The 18,813-nt window shown below is 36.5% G+C and overlaps 1 pseudogene across 1 annotated transcript in view; it reads left to right on the top strand.

Moving 5' to 3' along the window:
* aimp1.L overlaps positions 1-18,079 on the top strand; it is a 36,599-nt pseudogene extending 18,520 nt beyond the window's left edge. The window contains exons 5-7 of the transcript XR_001934769.2: positions 5,677-5,882; positions 12,302-12,470; positions 17,839-18,079. The product of XR_001934769.2 is annotated as an aminoacyl tRNA synthetase complex-interacting multifunctional protein 1 L homeolog (transcript). The remainder of the gene's footprint in view (positions 1-5,676; positions 5,883-12,301; positions 12,471-17,838) is intronic.
* Positions 18,080-18,813: the final 734 nt, after the last annotated feature.

Below are 18,813 nucleotides of genomic sequence, written 5' to 3'. Positions count from 1 at the left end.
AAGCTCCGAATTACATAAAGGCCATCTCCCATAGAATCAATTTTATCCAAATTTTTAAAAAAGATTTCCTTTTTATCTGTAATTATAAAAACAGTAACCCCCAACTAAGATAGAAATAATCATTATAAGAAGAAAAACCAGCCTATTGGATTTATTTAATGTTTAATTGATTTTCTAGTATACTTAGGGGTAGATTTATCAAGGGTCGAAGTGAAAATTCGTATTAAAAAAATTCAAATTTTGAGCTATTTTTTGTGTACTTTGACTAGGGAATAGTCCAAATTCAATTTGAATTTGAAAAAAATTTGAATATCGAAATTTATCATGTACTGTCTCTTTGGATAAATCTGCCCCTTAATGTATGAAGATCCAAATTACTGCATTTATTTGGAAAACCCCACGTCCTGAGCATTCTGGATAACGGTTCCCATACCTGTAATAACTAGTTTATATAAATAGTTCCATTAAGGAATTTGCTAATAAGTTTTTTCATTAGGCATTCATGTAATTTATGGCTGCACATAACCGGAACTCCCTCCTGGTGTTGGTAGAATAGCCTCCAGTGGGGATAACAAACTTGTTATGACAGGTGCCCTTTAACTGTCTCATTTAGGCTTCTGCGCTACATCATTTGTATCAGAGGGTTTGATAAGCGGGGCCCTTGGTTTCTTTGATACTTTCAGTAGAATTCAGATATACAACCTCAACATCAGAAAGCTATATAGTACGACGAAGGAAGGATTTATGTGGCAAATGGCTATTTCGCAGGATTCTCATTCCACTTATAATATTTACATTCACGTCACATACCTCTAAATTCATCTTTCTCATCCCACACATGAGTTAATCCTCATCCCCCCTCCTCATTTTTGGCCCAGTTAAAATGTGGGTAACTAATATTAAATTGGTGTGGCAGAATTGAAGACCACACAATCATGTGGTTTTGATGTTTGCCTCTTTATTTTCTGCCACATATTTTCAAAATGCATTTTATTGAAAGTGACAGGTCTGCACTTGCAGCATTATTTGTTTCATGTGATAATTCAACGGCACAAAGAAAAAAAGGTTTCCTTTAATGAGATAACATATACAGTCCCTTGTATTGTGTTAAACCGAGAACCCTAGTGGTTTGTGGGAAGAATTCCATCACAAACATAGTTCGGCTTTTAAAAAGCTTTCAGTGGTGTAGAAATGAGACTGTCGGAGAAGCAGCCTTTTCCATTGAAGGAAGTGGGAGATCTTAACAATCATGTCTGGCAATTGTAATGCCCAGGCACAGAATTCAAGGAAAGCTTTTATAAATCCCTTTCTGTACTCGAAAGTTCTTTGATGTTATTTCAAGGTAGTGGGGTCATATCTCTTGTAATAAGATCTCATTAAGTTGCAAACCTGCAGCCTTTTTCTTTCTGGCCTCATTTTTATTTGGAAATGGATGAGGCATTACTGTTTAGCGGTACAGGCATTTGCTGAACTTCACAAGGTGTGGCATATTTTGATCAACTGAACATTTTTAAATAATATGGTAAAATATAATAAATATTTTGGAAGATTTGAAGCATAAAGCAAGTGGAGCGTTTTTGTGAAACAAAACCTCAGTAGAACTAGTTTGTATCTCTGAATGTTGAATGGATTTAAGTAATGTTAAATTGGAAAATACATTTTATTGAATGGGAAGAAATTTATTGGGTAAAATGCAATAGCAATCAGGTGATGGTCCGCAAAATAAAATGCAAAGCTCTGTAAACCAGTTTACAAGAAAATGTTCTAAAGATAACAGCCGCAATGTATTCTTTGTCTATGTACTGGAGTCGTGCAAGAAGAGACAATAATATGTTTTAAGTTGTAGCAATGCTTTCTCAGCTCTGTGGCCCCCATAACGGTTTGATTTACTATAGGTAGAGGACCCAACATGCAGAAACCCGTTATGCAGAGAGCGCCAAATTATAGGAATTTTAAACAATTCTGATTTTTAGAAATTTCATTTTTCTTTGTAAAAATAAATTCATCAAATTTTAGAGCTTTTTCTAGACCTCGAGTGACCGCAAATGAACTCACAGCTCGAATGGTTTATATTTAAGAAAAAACTCAATTGTAAAAAGCTTGAATTAGTAAAGTCGGGGTAAAAAACAGGAATTTAAAAACCCACCTGAAAAAACTCGAACATCATGAAGGCTATTAACATCTTCAAATGGTTCAAGGGACCTTTGCCACTGACTTCTACATGACCGTAACATGTTTTAGATGGTGAATTTTAGGATTTGAGCTATTTCCAGCTCTGGGGTATAATAAATCTCAAGATGTTTTGTGTTTTTTTTCCCCCTGAAAATTCGAGTTTTAGCTGAAAAATACCCTCGAAAACTCGAATCTTTCTTGGGAAAAACAACTCAACCTTTGATAAATTACCCCCTTAATGTTTAAGTGATTAAATTTAAAGATTTTTTTGATAGATTTAAGGTATGGTGATCCAAATAATGGAAAGATCTCTTATTTGGATGACCCCAGGTCCCTTTGGGTAATGGGTCCCACAACTGTACTAATACAGAGCAGAAGCCAGACAAGCATCCCAGGCACTAAAGAATAACATTTTCTTGGAAATCCTGAACGGAAAGTTTATCTGGTTCATACAGTGCCTAATGTTAATTTGTTTACCCCATTTCTAATGAAACATTTTTCTAGCTTTTGTAAATGGAACTGACTTTTGACACAGTAAAACAGTCAATACTTTTCTCACTATGCCGTGCATTCAGCTTTGCAGGTCTATAAATCAGCAGGCCTCTCTGTTGCTTCCAAATGATTTTAAAGGGATGGTTCGCCTTCTGGTTAAGCTTTAGTATGTTATAGAATGGCCAATTCTAAGCAACTTTTCAATTGGTCTGCATTATTTATTTTTTTATAGTTTATGAATGATTTGTCTTCACTCCACTTGTGACAAATAGTCGGTCCCCTTGGGTAAAAGGACATCTGGGGAAAATATCAATGTCTGTGGTGTGTATGTATTGTGTTGTTCCTACCGCTCACTCGCTGTTTCTTTTACTGCATTGGTGGTGCTGGTTCTCCACCGACCCCGGTCAGGTCCCTTAGCAACAGCAGTAGATATATACGGATCTGCACACACACTATTATCTGCAGCAGGGGACTAGGCCCTCTTTTTATTATTATATCACCAATATGATCAACGTTTCGGGGGGTTTAACCTCCCTTCATCAATCCTGATGAAGGGAGGTTAAACCCCCCGAAACGTTGATATTAAATATTACTATTCAAATCTACCTTAAAGGAGAAGGAAAGTTATTTACCACTTGGTGCTGCCAAATGTTAAGCACCCCCAAGTGAGTGTATTTACTTACCTGAAAGCCCCGGGGTTATTCCAACGAGCACCACGGAGCGCTTCTGGCTTTCTGGCTTCTTCTTTTTTCAAATTTCCCGGGGTAGATGCATGCGCAGTAGAAAAAAACCCTTTCAGTTAAAGTTCGGCTTTTCCCTCTAATGCGCATGCACAGCCGCAAGAAGAAAGAAGAAGTCGGAAGAGGAATGCTCCGTGGTGCTCGCTGGAATAACCCCGTGCCAGTGCAGTTTTCTGCTGATAGGAGCATCTGCCCGGGGTTTCAGGTAAATAAATACATTTGGCACTCCCAAGTGGTAAACAACTTTCCTTCTCCTTTAATGGGTTTCTGAAAAGAAGCAGTTGTAATAAGTTATACAATTATGTTTCCGCTGTTTCAGTGTCCCAACAGTAAGGATTTTATATATTCCATATTTACAGTTTATAGCATTTTTGCTATGGTAAGCAATATTATCAGTGTATTTCATGCTAACAAGGGAACATTTATTCATCTGTCTGTCCCACTTCACTAACTAGTCACTTATGGCTATTTATAATATACTGTGTTGTTTTCCTGGCATGTGTACAGATTAACCCCAGGATTTCATTTGTTAAGGTGATAAGGGATTTCCTTGCTGTAGCGCTGCAGCAATAATAAGAATTAATGTGGGAGCCTCTAAGGTTGGAATGTGGCACTTGCAGTAAGTAAAGAGGTAGATTGCTATACTACTGGATCATAAAAAATGTGCATTTGTTTTATTGCTACAACAGCATTATAATAGTTATTTATTCAACCCCAGCAAAGCCATTTTCAGACATTCCAATTGTAATCTTTGCTTTAAAACAGAAATTAATACATATGTATGTATTCAACCCCTGCAAAGAGTAATCACTGATTTGAACAGAAAATTCAACACTTTACACACTTTATTTTTATTCTTATAATAAAATTTGTGCATAGATTGATGTACATTTGAGTTCCTCTTGTTTTCACATAGAAGTGGCTATTTCCCCCAAATAAATTAGCAATGTACTATAGGTGCTAAATAAGTATTGCCCTTTTACATTTTTTTTTTCTTTTTTTATTGAACCGACATTTTATTATGTTCTGTGTGCTCCCTCAGAGATATCCTAACAGGAAACAATGTATAGCTCTAACTAAAACAAGAAGGTATGGGGGTAAAAGACAAAATTCTCTCCACTTATTGGCTTATGTAAAGTAGCATGTATGTGTGCCCTTGGTTTGTGTGAGCACAGTGGGTCTTATTTATAAACACCGGGCAAATTTGCACCTGGGCAGTAACCCATGGCAACCAGTCAAATTATCACTTTGTGTTCAACCTGCAGCAGACTGAAAAAAAGCTAACCACTGATTGGTTGCTATGGGTTACTGCCCATGGGCAAATTTGCCCAGTGTATATAAATGAGGTCCAGTAAATTCTATGAGCCAGGGCAGGCCTTAATACTTAAAGGAGAAGGAAAGGTTAAAACTAAGTATGCCTTATCAGAAAGGTCCATCTAAATATACCAGTAACCCCTCAAAGTAATGCAGCTCTATTTCCTCTGTCAAAAGAAATACTGCATTTCTTTCCATCTATTGTGTACTCATGGGCTTCTGTATCAGACTTCCTGCCTTCAGCTTAAACCTCATTGCCCTGGGCAAGAGCATGCTCAGTTTGGGCCTCTCCCCCCACCCCTCCCTTCTCTACTGTAATCTGAGCCCAGAGCAGGGAGAGACTCAGGCAGGAAGTGATGTCACACCATGTTAATACTGCAGCTCCTATTCTAAACAAACAGAGAGTTTCTAGAGCTTTTTACTCAGGTATGGTAAAACATTCTACAGAATAAATATAGCATTCTAGCTTGCACTATTGCAGCTAATCTATTGGCAATAAAATGCCTCTGTATCTTTCCTTCTCCTTTAAAATGGCAATTATCTATGTATGTTTGTATATTTTCTGAAAATTATATACTTAGATGAGTATAAATAGATATATATAGATATAGTGCTTTTTTGTGCAATATATTTTTTATAAAGACCTGCAATGTTCAGGGGTATAGTTTCCTTTTAAATGTATTATTTTATAACCGACAAACTATAATATCCAAATATTTTTAAATCAGATGAAACATTGAAAAACACTGATGATTACAGTTGAACCCCCATTTTAAGTTTTTCAGGGGACCAAAAAAAAATGATGTAAAATCAGGGAAATGTATTATGTATAATATATAGGTGGGACCACAAAACAACAATGTAAAATGAGGGGAAACTTAAAATCAGGGGATTTCACTGTATTCTAAAGTGTAAGCTAGTTGAAAAAGATCATGTTTTTGTCCCTGAATATTCTTAGGTGAGAAGAAGGAAAAGAAACCTCCTGCATCAGAAAATGAGCTAAAAGCAGTGGACGTGTCTCGCTTGGACCTCCGTGTTGGCTGCATCATTAGTGCCAAGAAGCATCCTGATGCTGACTCCCTGTATGTAGAAGAGGTAGATGTAGGAGAAGCAACACCACGCACTGTTGTCAGTGGCCTTGTGAAACATATACCTCTTGAACAGGTAGGTTAGGCTCTGAGGAGCAATCTTTTGCACATCAGAGTAACTCATTCATACATGTGCACATACTATATGAATATACAGTATAAAATAAAATATTGATAGTTTTAAGTATAAAGGCCAACAGGGTAGCCATCAGGGGGGGACGACAAGTGTCCCATGCATGAAGGGGGGGCCAGCAGTGCTGCACTTTTAAAAGAGCCAGGCCCCCCTTGAGAGTGCCGAAGCTTTGCGGCCATTTTTGAAGTCCCGAAGCGGCGAAAACAGCCAATGCCAGAGACCCGAATCACGAAAACAGCCCTGACTATCAATTGCTTTTTTATTTTATTTTTTAGCGCTGATGTTTGTGTGGTCTTTTAACTGTGATGTGGAGTGGGCGGGATGTGGGGCTTTGGCTCCAGGGTGGGCAAAAATTTTGTTGTACGGGGCCCGCGATTTCTAATGGAGGCCCTGAAGGCCATACACAACAATTTTATCTTGCCAGTTCTAATTTCACCATGGAATTTTCTGGAGGAATGGCCTCCTGCCCAATCATAACAATTGTTGAGAAAACGTGAATGCTGCAAGCATACATCCTACTTCCTTTCTGACCCTGGGAATAAACACCCAAATCAAAAGCCGTACCTTCGGATCACTTTCCCAAATAGCAATGGATCGCTAAACCGAACGTCTTGTAAAAGTAAAATTAGCTTTATTAAGTAATTTAAAAGCACAAACACTTAGATGGACAGGCCTTGCTCTCTCCCTACCCATATCAGTGTTTGTGTTTTTAAATGACTTAATAAAGCTAATTTTACTTTTACAAGACATTTGGTTAAGCGATCCATTGCTATCCAGCAAAGTGATCCAAAGGTGTGCTTTTTGATTTGAATCACAACACCCAGACGTGAGGGGCTGTATCATGTATTATTGCCTTTACTTCTTTTTCAAGATCATAATTTTAATAATCTGGTGTATGAGGGAGAAAGACCATAGCAGCATACTCTCCTGTAGTGTGTAGTAGGGGCAGCAGAAAGAGGGCAGGTCCAGATTATCCCAGATTGGCAAACACTAATTTATAAATAATGCACCTTCTCCTGTCATGTCAAGACTTGTGACTTTGTTTTTTCTTGTGCTTAATCTTGGCCCTCCCTTTGTGAGGCAACTTCGGGCAACTATGGAAACCGCATCACTTTTCATTATAGCCTATGGGAAAAAACGCTGAGGCAGTTCGGGGAGATTGTCGCTCAGAAGACGAGGCGGTTAGTCGACAGGCGACAAAATCTCCCCGAATCTCCTCGTGTGAACTAACCCTTATGCTATTTTGACTCTTTCATTATGCTGTCATTATATACCAGATAGCTTATCCTGTCACTAGGGGTATGCACATGCAAAGATAGGCAAGGTAGACAAATGTTACTGCATGACATTATTAATCAGTTACACAACCTTAAAAAACAAAGTTTTAATGTAACAGTTAACTTTTTACATTTTTTATTATTCATCATGTTTGTGATTATGGTGAATATTATTTTCACCATGTTATCCTCCAAATAAATAAACTTGACTTTTTCAAATTGTTTGTTAATAACAGGCTTATAAATACTGCGTCTCTCTCTTAACACATGCCAGTACATAGTTCTGCGCAGAGCTGTCCTCGAGGCGCAACATTAGGTCCATGTCAACTGCTGTATCCATAGCTTTAAATAGTAATGGAGGCAAGGAGAGAGCTGTACAGAGTGGCATCTATTAGAATGCTGCTAAGCTATAAACCTGATATTAGTTGTCTAAAACTGCAAATATCTATAAAAAATATGCCAACACTTTCGGGTCAGCTTAGTTTAATATCACCTTCAATAAAAGTTTTGTCTGTTTTAGTGCGGTAATTCTATTTTTCATGACTGTTTTTATTCTAGTTTTATGAACCATTAAAAGGTAAGGGGAAAAAAGTGCATTTAATTTAAATTTCCCGCCCGCCGGGACCATTATTTTATGGCTGTGTCCTTGGTGCCAAGGTTAATTTTAACCTTGGGGATCATTACAAAATGCTGATCAATATCCCCCAGATCATGTCATGTAGGATCTGTATCCTGCCAAGCCATTCAAGTAATTATGTAATTGTCTGTGATGCTTGCTTGAGCTTTAAAATAAATACAGATATAAATAACCAAGTGCACCTGGGAAATAAAGACTGTGCTCGATATGAATCATGTGGACTTAAGTAAAGATATAAAACAATAATAAAAAAATAAAACATCTGGCCAATTATGTTTTATAGTCATACATCTTCATGATTGCTAAAAATACTTTAAGTAAGATATCTATCAAGGAAAATCATTTTTCCAGTGCGGGGAGAGAATGGAACTTTTTATTGCTTGTCTGTGCAGTCCAAATGTTGACTGAAGGGTTTAAATAAGCCATCTTCAGCCACCTCCATTCATTCCTATATTATGTTAACTAGGAGCTTCCTGGGGCTGAGCCTGTTAGCCTATAGTTTCAGAAATTCGCTGTAGCTCTGATTATTCATGCTACATGTAAATACTACATTTTGGTGATAGCCCTGGTGTCCTATAGCTTTTATATCTGATTATTTGTTGAAAAATAACATATTTCATAACTAGAGCTACCCTGCTCTCTAAAGGAAATTCCATCATTGTACTTTTAAACTAAAGCTAATTATCCAAAGTGGCAAGTTTGGGTGATTTTTGTATTCTGTGTAGCTATAGTAAGCCAGATTTAGGTGTAATAATGCCCCCTCCTCATATTTAACTGACAGCATTATATTGGCACTGTTCTTGCTTTGGAAAAGTGATAGGGCTGGTTTGTTGTCTGTATATGTGCTGACTAATTCAGTATTGTAACTGCCAATATGTCTAACAGAAATGCCAACAATATGTTCTTAAACTGTTTAATAATACGATTAAGGCTAATGTATCCTTTTTATACAGTGTAGCAGAATATATAGTAAACTTAGAGACCATTCATGCTCTGTTTTCGTGCCTCTTCTTGTAGCAATTGCTTAAAAGGAATTCTAGCTAGTTGGCATGCAGTGTAATTTTTTACCCATAAATTTACCATTAAACCACTTTTTGCCACTCAGACGTTTGAACTATACAATCTCAATGCATCAAGATTTCATTTTAGCTTTTTTATAGTAATGCTAACTGAGTATATTAGTGCAGCAGTGAAAAATGCTGAGCATTAAAAGCTTGACTTTTTTTTTTTTTTTTTTTGAAGGCTGATGGTTGTATAAAAATGTTAATTTGGGGGAGGCAATAAAAAAATGAAATCATATATAATTGTTCTGGTTGTGTATAGTGTTTCAGCATAGTGATTTTTTGGTTATAATTGTTGTCTTCCAGCACTGGGGTCATGAGGGTGGTTTTCCTACAGGTAATTCCGTTTAATCCCACACTCCAAAAACATACAGGCAATTTAATTGACTCCGGATGAAAACTGACCCCAGTGTGTGTCCGTGTAATAGGGAGTTTATACTGTAAAGCTCCACCTAGTGAGGGAATTGTAAAGCCCTGCATAGCTTTATAAATACAAGACACATTTAGTTCTGAATGGTGAGTGAATGTTGGAAAAAAGATGAACAGTAACAGTATTGTATTTTTGACTTTAAATTTATAGATAGGGTGCTACACACAAAATATATATTTTTCTTGATCGCTATGTATATTATTTTATGTATCTCTATATTTAATCGGTGTAGAAAAACATTTTTTTACTCGGTATTGCTCACCCATTATTTTTGGCTAGTTTAAGGCTGACTTTATTTCTGCTTTACGCTAAATCTTTCAACAAGAGCTTCATAATGCTTTAATATGCTGAACCACTGTCCATTCTTAGTATCATCTGGAAAAGGGAGATAAATGCTGTGAATGACTTTTTCCTTCCGAAAACAACTTTAAGAGAAATACCTCTGTTGTGAGCCATCGTAAACTTGGGATTGAGTTACAAGGGAAGGAAGAGCTCTTTTTCATTTAGATGTTCTGGAAGTTTGTTGTATGCATACAGTGAAACTCTGCCATACCTTATTTCTGGCAAAAATTTACTGGGAACGACTGGATCCGTATTAATATAACCTACTGTGCGTGTATTTTCGCTTTTTGTGGTTTTCCTTTAACATGTGCTGAAAAATTTAACTTCAGCCTGTTTGATTTTATTTGGACTCATGCTGGGCTGTATGCTTCCAATAATAAGTGTATAAACTGGGCAACAGTGGTACTTTGTTAGCTGTGAGGGCAGACAGACCAAAATAATAAGAAATAAGTCCACTATAACATTATTCATTTTCATGATTAAAGGCAGTTTGTCATTGTGTAGTGGGTGTCATTTCATAACTATTTTTAACTTTTTAACCTTTTTTATGCACGTAAAAGGGTGACATTTTGCATTTGTTTTTAAATATAATTACTTCAGCATCAATTCTGCATTTTTCACAATTAAACAGCCTTATCAATTACAAAGTGTTGCACTGATTGTGACAGTCTGATGCTAGAAGGGAGCCCCATGGGCATTAGATTTGGGTGGGGAAACTAAGCAAACATTTGGAACGATTTATATATCTATATAAGTATTTTTAAGCAGCAACTGTAGACCCACTATAACTACAGCTCATAAACATTTGGACATACTATAACCTAAGATATCCTGGCACTTATCTTCAAGGTGCTGGTTAATGCTTAGTTTTTTACCCAAAGCTCTTACCCCCTACTTATTAGTGTGGTAGGCTGATGTATCGGATATAAAACTATATAATTTTTCCCAATTATCAAAACATTCCTGACTTCCAGGACATTTAGGAACTTTTTGAATGAATTGACCCATTTAACAGTATGTCTTAATGTGTGAGTACTTTGGCACTCGCGGCCCTTAGTTTTCCGAAGTTTCCTCGAGAGGTGAATTCGGAAAACGAAGCGTCCCGAGTGCCATCCCGCTGGCGATTTCTCATTATAGCCGGCGGGAGTGTAGAGGAAGGCAGATCGGGGAGATTGTCGCCCAGAAGAAGAGGCGATTAGTCGCGGGGTGACTAAATCTCCCCGTGTGCCCTTACCTTAAGCAGTTGACTACCAGTCTGATCTATGGGGAGATACTACACAGTGCTGATACTGAACACTGCCATCAGCCTGACTCCCCAATGCGAATTGCATGTGGGGCAAAAAATGTCTGACCCATAGATTCTGTGCTGGAAAATTGGTATTGTTTAGTAAATATTAGTGTAGGTTGATATCTCAACCCACTAAATCCCTGTCACATCATTGATGAGGTTGAACAAAAAAAAAAAAAAGCTGCTTTCCCATCAAGTAAAAACTTTTGTTATAGTAATTTTGACTTAACTCTTGGTAGATTCTGGAGGAAGGGACAAAAATACCAATTGGATCAGCACCTGTAGCTACCATTAACCTAATTCTTTCTTACTTGCTTTTCTTTTGAAACTGCAGCTGCTTCTGGGAGAAAATTCCACACCTTTTCTCACTGTTCAATATCTATCAGATAATCTATTCCTATTGATAGTGAAGCAGCAGTCATATGTTGGTCTTCCACTGCGTAATATTTAGATGGTGGTCTATAGTGTCCATATGATATTAGTATTAATGCAATGGGCTAATTTCATTGTTACTTTCATACCTAATGTGTTGCTGCATAAGCCAGTTAGTGTCCCCAATCTACCATAAAAGTATGTAATCTCAGCTGGTCCCTTTTGTAGATGTTGCTGTTTTATTTTTTGGCACCTACTTAGGTTGTGGACGTATATGACAGAACAGGACTGAATGCAGGTTGGCTTAGCATTTAGGAACATTGAGTGCCTTGTAATATCTCCTGAGCAATCTCTAGGATCAAATATATAATGTAGAAGGCTCCACTTTTTTATATTGAAGTACTGAGGCCCCCAAACTATAAGGTACAATGCCGTTAATGTAAGCTTTGTGTGTCCTGGAGAATTTTTTATATGCTTGCAATAGAAATAAGAGCATTTCATCTGCACAAACCCTTTATCTATAATATACCATTATGAATAAATCTGCTTTGCTGGCGCACAATTCTGTCTATAAGCCAAGGCAAATTGAAGCAGACCAAGGAGGTATATGAAGAAGTTTGGGGGGGATTCTTTTTTTGGAATTAAATTGCTTTTCAAATCCCTGAATCAATTTCATAGCATTGGGGAAAAAAGTGACCACAGTGCGGCTGTGGGAGATTTATACTCTACTTACGTCATTATATAACAATGCCAGGAAGCCCATGATCCTGCTCATCAGGTTTTTTTTTCTAGTGATGTTAAAAACATTTGTTAATACTTATGTGACTTAAACTTTTCTGGACAACTTGTAGCCTTAAGTACAAAATATAAACCAGCTTCTTCATTAATTCTTCATTAATACACTAAGCTGTTATACTTCCACATGTTTTTTAATTAGCTATGATTTGTTTTATAGATGCAGAATCGCATGGCTGTGCTGCTGTGTAACTTGAAGCCTGCGAAGATGAGGGGTATTCTCTCTCAAGCCATGGTTATGTGTGCCAGCTCCCCAGAAAAGGTGGAGATTTTGGACCCTCCAAGTGGAGCAGTTCCTGGCGACAGAATCACCTTTCAGACCTTCCCAGGTAATACACTGTTAAATGCTGTATTGTCAGTATGAAGTAATATACCTGAAATAAATATGAAGCCCAGAAATTTTACCTTTTGTATTTTATGTACAAAGGACAGGTAAGTTGCTACCTTAAGGGCAATGGCACACAGGGCAGTTTTAAATGTATTCTAATGGCATGGGCAAATCATCCCCCTTTTACTTGTGTAACTTTTCCCTGCTACAGTAGAGTACATCCCAAGTTTGCAGTAAATGCAGGAAAATGACTTGAGGATCAAGTCAGAATCGCATCCCATTAGAGCTAACAACCAAGGACTGTCTTAAAAACAGTTTTAGTTTCGTAAAAAAGGGAAGTTATTAAAGGGATGCAAAAATAATTCTGCCTACAGTATGTATAAACACAATCGACTGCTACTTGATTACTGTTCTATAAAAGGCATAGAGAAACTGGAAAAATTACAAGGGATTACTATTAATAGTATACATAAAGGACTTATTGATTAAAGATATTGATTTTTGGTGGCCTGTGACCATCCATCTCATGATACTTACGTTTATGCCATAGGATAACACTGTTCAACTGCTACTCCTAATAAACATATTTCTGGGGCTTCACCTGCCTGGAAAAGCCAAGTTATTCTGTGATTTGGAACCAGTACCTACTACCTAGCAATTGATGGATATTTCCATATCATGTGAATAAACACTGCATTGTTGTTGTAATGCCTTGGACATTTAGACTTCAAATTCATCATGTTTATCTTGAATTAAAATAAGGTCTTCATGTATAGTTGCATTAGACCATTATTTTTTCAGTAGGGAGGGAAGAATTGTGTAATATTTGTCATAGGCCCATCTGAGGGATTAGAATCGGTCTTGATAAGGCATTTACGTGGTCTGAAGTTTAGAGAAGGAAAACAAACTTTTAATTTCCTTAATTATCACGTGATTTTAAGTGTTTGGATTCATGAGTCATGAACTAAATCCAGAATTCAATGCATCTCTAACAATTACTTTTCTTCATATCCCACTCCCAACAATGTTCAAGGAATTGTTCAGTATACACTTAAAACCTGGGTAAATAGGCTGTGCAAAATAGAAAAAATATTTTCAATATAGTTCGCCAAAAATGTAATGTATAAAGGCTGGAGTGACTGGATGTCTAACATAATAGCCAGAACACTACTTCCTGCTTTGCAGGTCTCTTGGTTTCTACTGATTGTTTACCAGGCAATAACCAATCAATGACTTGAGGGGGGCACATGGGTCATAACTGTTTGTTTTTTAATCTAATCTGCATGCTAAGGATCAATTGCAAACTCACTGAACGGTTATGTCCCACGTGGCCCCCCATAAAGTCACTAACTCAGATTAAGAGAACTGAAAATCAGGAAGTAGTGTTCTGTTCTGTTAGACATCCAGTCACTCCAGCCTTTATAAAAAAAAATTTAACTTTTTGGCTAACTAACTATATTAGAAACATTTTTTATTTTGCACAGCCTGTCTATTTACCCAATTTTTATTTTTACACTGAACTGTTCCTTTATAGTGCTTCTTTGTACAGGTATAGGACCTATTATCCAAAATGCTTGGAACCTGGGGGTTTCCGGATAAAGGATCGTTCTGTAATTTGGATCTTCACGCCTTAAGTCTACTAGAAAATAATGTAAACATTAAATAAAACAAATAGGCTGATTTTGCTTCCAATAAGGATTAATTCTATCTTAGTTTGGATCAAGTACAAGCTACTGTTTTATTATTACAGAGAAAAAGGAAATATTTTTTAAAAGTTTCAATTATTTGGCAAAAAAGGGAGTCTATGGGGGATGGCATCCTGTAATTCAGAACATTCTGGATAATGGGTTTCTGGATAACGGATCCCATACCTGTACCAACATTCCTTGCTTTATCAATACAATCTTTTGTACATAATCTGCATTTTATATGGATCTTTTTTTTTTTTTTTTTTTTTTTTGAAAGTATAAAATAACATATATCTTATTTTATGTTATGTACCTGCCTAAATAATTTTAACTCAAGACATTTCTAATTTTTATTTTAGCTCATGCAAGTTTCTACCTTACATACAGTATATAGCTGAGTTTCTGAATCCAATTTAGCAAGGTTAAGGAACACTTCCATTTAGTTCAAAGGATATAATTTGCTTGCTCAATAAAGGGTAGATAAAACCAGAGGAAGAACCACATAGATCTAAAAAAAAATAGACACTTCACCGTGAATTTGTTTCCATTTTCAATTGCTAACCTTGTTGCACCATCTTTTGAATACAATACATACATTTTGGGTAGTTGCCAACAGGAATTTGTAAAATTTGATAGGAAGCCTGCTAAAATCTTTCTGGCAAAAGTTCTGCAAATACATTTAAAATGCCTTCCCATATGTTCTCAGCATCTGCATTTTCTTTACTTCATCCTTCTATGCAATAATTGGCACTGACATTGGGTTTCATGATATATGTTCTATTGCTGTTGCAAATAATGGAAATGATCTGTTTCATATTTTGTTCCTTTGTGTATGATTTACCAGTTATAAAACATTTACTGCATGCAGAACTATTTGACATGGCCGCACCATATAGCAATTTGTATTGCTGTGGAGGCCGAATGACATTAGCAAACAGACTGAAAGCAACATCACTGATGCTGTAAATGCAGAAGGGGATGTCACTGGTATCCTTATACCTGAAAAAGTACTTGCAACATTACCATTTTATGCCGTGCTCAGTTCACTTCCACCCTGCCATGTGTCTACATTTGTATTTATGTGTGTCCATAAATACTCTGCCTTAGTTTGTTTCATGGAAAATAAATCCTAGAAAGTATGTATTGAAAAAATGAATAGAAAACAGCTTACGGGTAGGAATACCTAAACCCTATAAAACATTTTGTAATATAAGCTTGTTTACCGTACTCTGGTTGTTGCTTTGTGCTATAGCCCTATACAAAACAACTTCTAAACTTGACTTGGTGTTTTGATCACATGCACTTGTATCATCACCTTCATCACCTTTCTTTCTTCAGACAGCACTGGTGAGCACCTCTCTGCTTTTTTATATATCAATATTAAAATAAGTTTTTGTTTAGGACAATATCACTCCATTATTATTAGTACTATACTATGGAGGCCAGAATACTGGTTTAATCAGGGCCATTTCTAAAAATATAAGACTTTATATCAATATATATCATATATATATCTTGGGTGGCATCATTCGTAAGTAGTTGTGATCAAATTGATGATAAGATCAACTTGCCCTAGTTTTGCCACTTTTGTACTTGTATTCCTTTTCCATAGGTCCAGTAACAAATAGCTATTCTGCTTAAAATAGGGAGGCACCCAATCCAGGATTCGGTTGAGATTCAGCCTTTGTTTGTAGGTTTCAGATTTGGCTGACTCAAATCCAGAGCCATAAAAGTCTCTGCCTGATGCTTTAACATTACCTTTCTTACCCCCCTTTTTCCCTATGAGTGGGCTGCCATATCTGTGCAGCAATTGTCCGTTAGCATTAGAAACTCTAACTTACAAGTTGAGAAGGGACAATCAGGTTGACAAAACAGTCAGCTTTAGGAACTTCAAGTAACAATTACTTATAAAAGCAGACCTATCCGCTAAAAACGATGACCTATAGGTAACTTTTCATGTAGATTAATATGTTGAAAATAAAATTTTTAGTGTCGGTATCACTTTAAAACATGAAGATCCAAATTAAGGCAAGACCCCTTATCCAGAAACCCCCATGTCCCGAGCATTCTGGATAACAGATCCCATACCTATACTGCTATAGTTTATATAAACAAGCTGCTCTGTAGCCGATTGTGGTGAAATTGAATTTTTACACAGAAAGATACAGTCATCAAATGCCTGAAGCGGCTCTACAAAATTTATACAGAATGTATATGTACTTTTGTCCTTAAAGTGCTTTTGTTTTTAAAAAACTATTGAGTAGAGTGTGGCACTTACCTATATATATATATATATATATATATATATATATATATATATATATATATATATATATATATATATATATATATATATAAAGATATAGTTAAGAGCACTCACGGGTATTGTGCAAAAGGCTTTTATTGGAGTATTACAATCTACCCCACATCAACGCGTTTCGGTTCTCTCTGAACCGTCGTCAGGATGCATCCTGACGACGGTTCAGAGAGAACCGAAACGCGTTGATGTGGGGTCGATTGTAATACTCCAATAAAAGCCTTTTGCACAATACCCGTGAGTGCTCTTAACTATATCTTTATGCTATTTCTTGAAGAAGCACCAGGGACTTGATTGATCGATGGTGAGTATCAATATATTTAAGACAGCGACATTTTGTGCATACTGCTACTAAAAAATGCCTTACCCTTTAAACAAAACAGGGATTGTTTGTCCATAAGGCATTTTTTAGTAGCAGTATGCACAAAATGTCGCTGTCTTAAATATATTGATAATGGGTTGAGTGCAGAGGACTCTTGTATTTGACTATATGTATTTTGTGGTCACAGCCTCATTGCACCCCCGCCTAATGGTTTTAAAAAATAGTGGTGAGCACAACTTTCCCTTGTTTGTTATAGTTATGCAGTGACCAGCTCCATGTTGTAGCTCCCACCCCTCCCAGCTATAGTCAGGTGATCCCACTGGTGTCTAATAAAAGGGCCGCCAAGTATGGGGGTTTACTTTGAAAGCAGCAAGTAAGTTGCAGGTAAAACCTAGTCCCTTTGTAAAATGTATAATGAAGCAATAGAATTCTTAATGAATCAGATAAAATTGAGCATAGGACTGGCCAGATATGGGATGACTTTGACGTAGTTGGCCAGCTTAAATATATTGCAATATATGGACAAACAATCCCTGTTTTGTTTAAAGGGTAAGGCATTTTTTAGTAGCAGTATGCACAAAATGTCGCTGTCTTAAATATATTGATAATGGGTTGAGTGCAGAGGACTCTTGTATTTGACTATATATATATATATATATATAATGCAGGCATGCAGAAAAGAAATGTTTTTTATTCATTCACATTGTCCAGTTCATGCTGGCTCTAAAATTGTAATCATTGTATAGCTGTTTGTATAACATTATCCAATTTGATAATTTCATCCCACTATGAATATAGTTGTTTTTTTTTTTTTACAAAAAAACACAAATAAGGGAATATAAATATGCGTTAGAGCTATTAAATATTATACAAGGCTAACCTCAGCCTAAGGCACCACTTCACTGTTTGACTGTGTCTCCAAATTGTATTTCAAAGAGGGAGTGCTGCGTATGGAAGAATTGTTTCTTACTGTTTCCCAAGATGTTATTCTTGTAAAGTGAAGCTTTATGCAAACTAACATTTTTTGTTTTTTTTATTGAAGGAGAACCTGACAAAGAGCTCAATCCAAAGAAGAAAACATGGGAGCAGATTCAACCAGATCTGCTTACTAATGACAAGTGTGTAGCAACGTACAAAGGAGTGCCATTTGAAGTGCAAGGAAAAGGAGTGTGCAAGGCTCAGACCATGGCCAGCAGTGGCATTAAATAAAATCTGACCACATTTATATGTTGTACCATTGGGCTGCACATTTGGGATACAATAAAGCCATGTTTTCGGCAACACTTTAGGTTTCCCCCATTCTTTTGTGATACCATGTTTATATGTTTTCAAGTTTTTCATATGTTTAGCTACTTTAAAAAGGATCTAACCCCCCCACAAACCTATTAAAGTGATACTGACACGTTCCTATAAAAATAGTAAATAGAAGCTGCACATGAAATATAATCAGCTAAAAGCTCCCCAAAGCCGCCCCCAGCCCAGCGAACCTTCATAACGGCAACCCTCCGACACCATTAAATGATCTTGCTGAGTTGTTTCAGTCACACTGGGCTGTGGGCAGTGCGCTCCCTCAATAGGCTAATTAATTTTTTATAGGAACATGTCAGTATCACTTTAATGTAAAATAAGTGCTCTTCTAAGCACTGTTTTGATTTTCATCTTTTTGTCTTTTAGCTTTACTTCATTGTTATATTACAGGTATGGGATCCGTTATCCAGAAAGCTCCAAATTACAGTAAACTGTCTCCTATAGACTTAATTTTATTTATCCAAATAATCCACATTTTTAAAGTGATTTTCTTTTTCTCTGTAATAATAAAACAGTAGCTTGTACTTGATACAAACTAAGATATAATCCTTGGAAGCAAAACCAGCCTATTGTTGTATTATTTAATATTTACATGATTCTCTAGTCTACGTAAGGAAAAAATATCCAAATTGCGAAAAGATCCAGAAAAACCCAGATCCACAGCATTCTGGATAACTCGTCCCATACCTGTATTAGGTTTACACTGCTT

The sequence above is a fragment of the Xenopus laevis genome, chromosome 1L, assembly GCF_017654675.1.
Source record: "Xenopus laevis strain J_2021 chromosome 1L, Xenopus_laevis_v10.1, whole genome shotgun sequence".
NCBI lineage: Eukaryota > Metazoa > Chordata > Amphibia > Anura > Pipidae > Xenopus > Xenopus laevis.
Note: the sequence above shows the minus strand (reverse complement) of the source record. Positions and strands in the feature narration are given on the sequence as shown.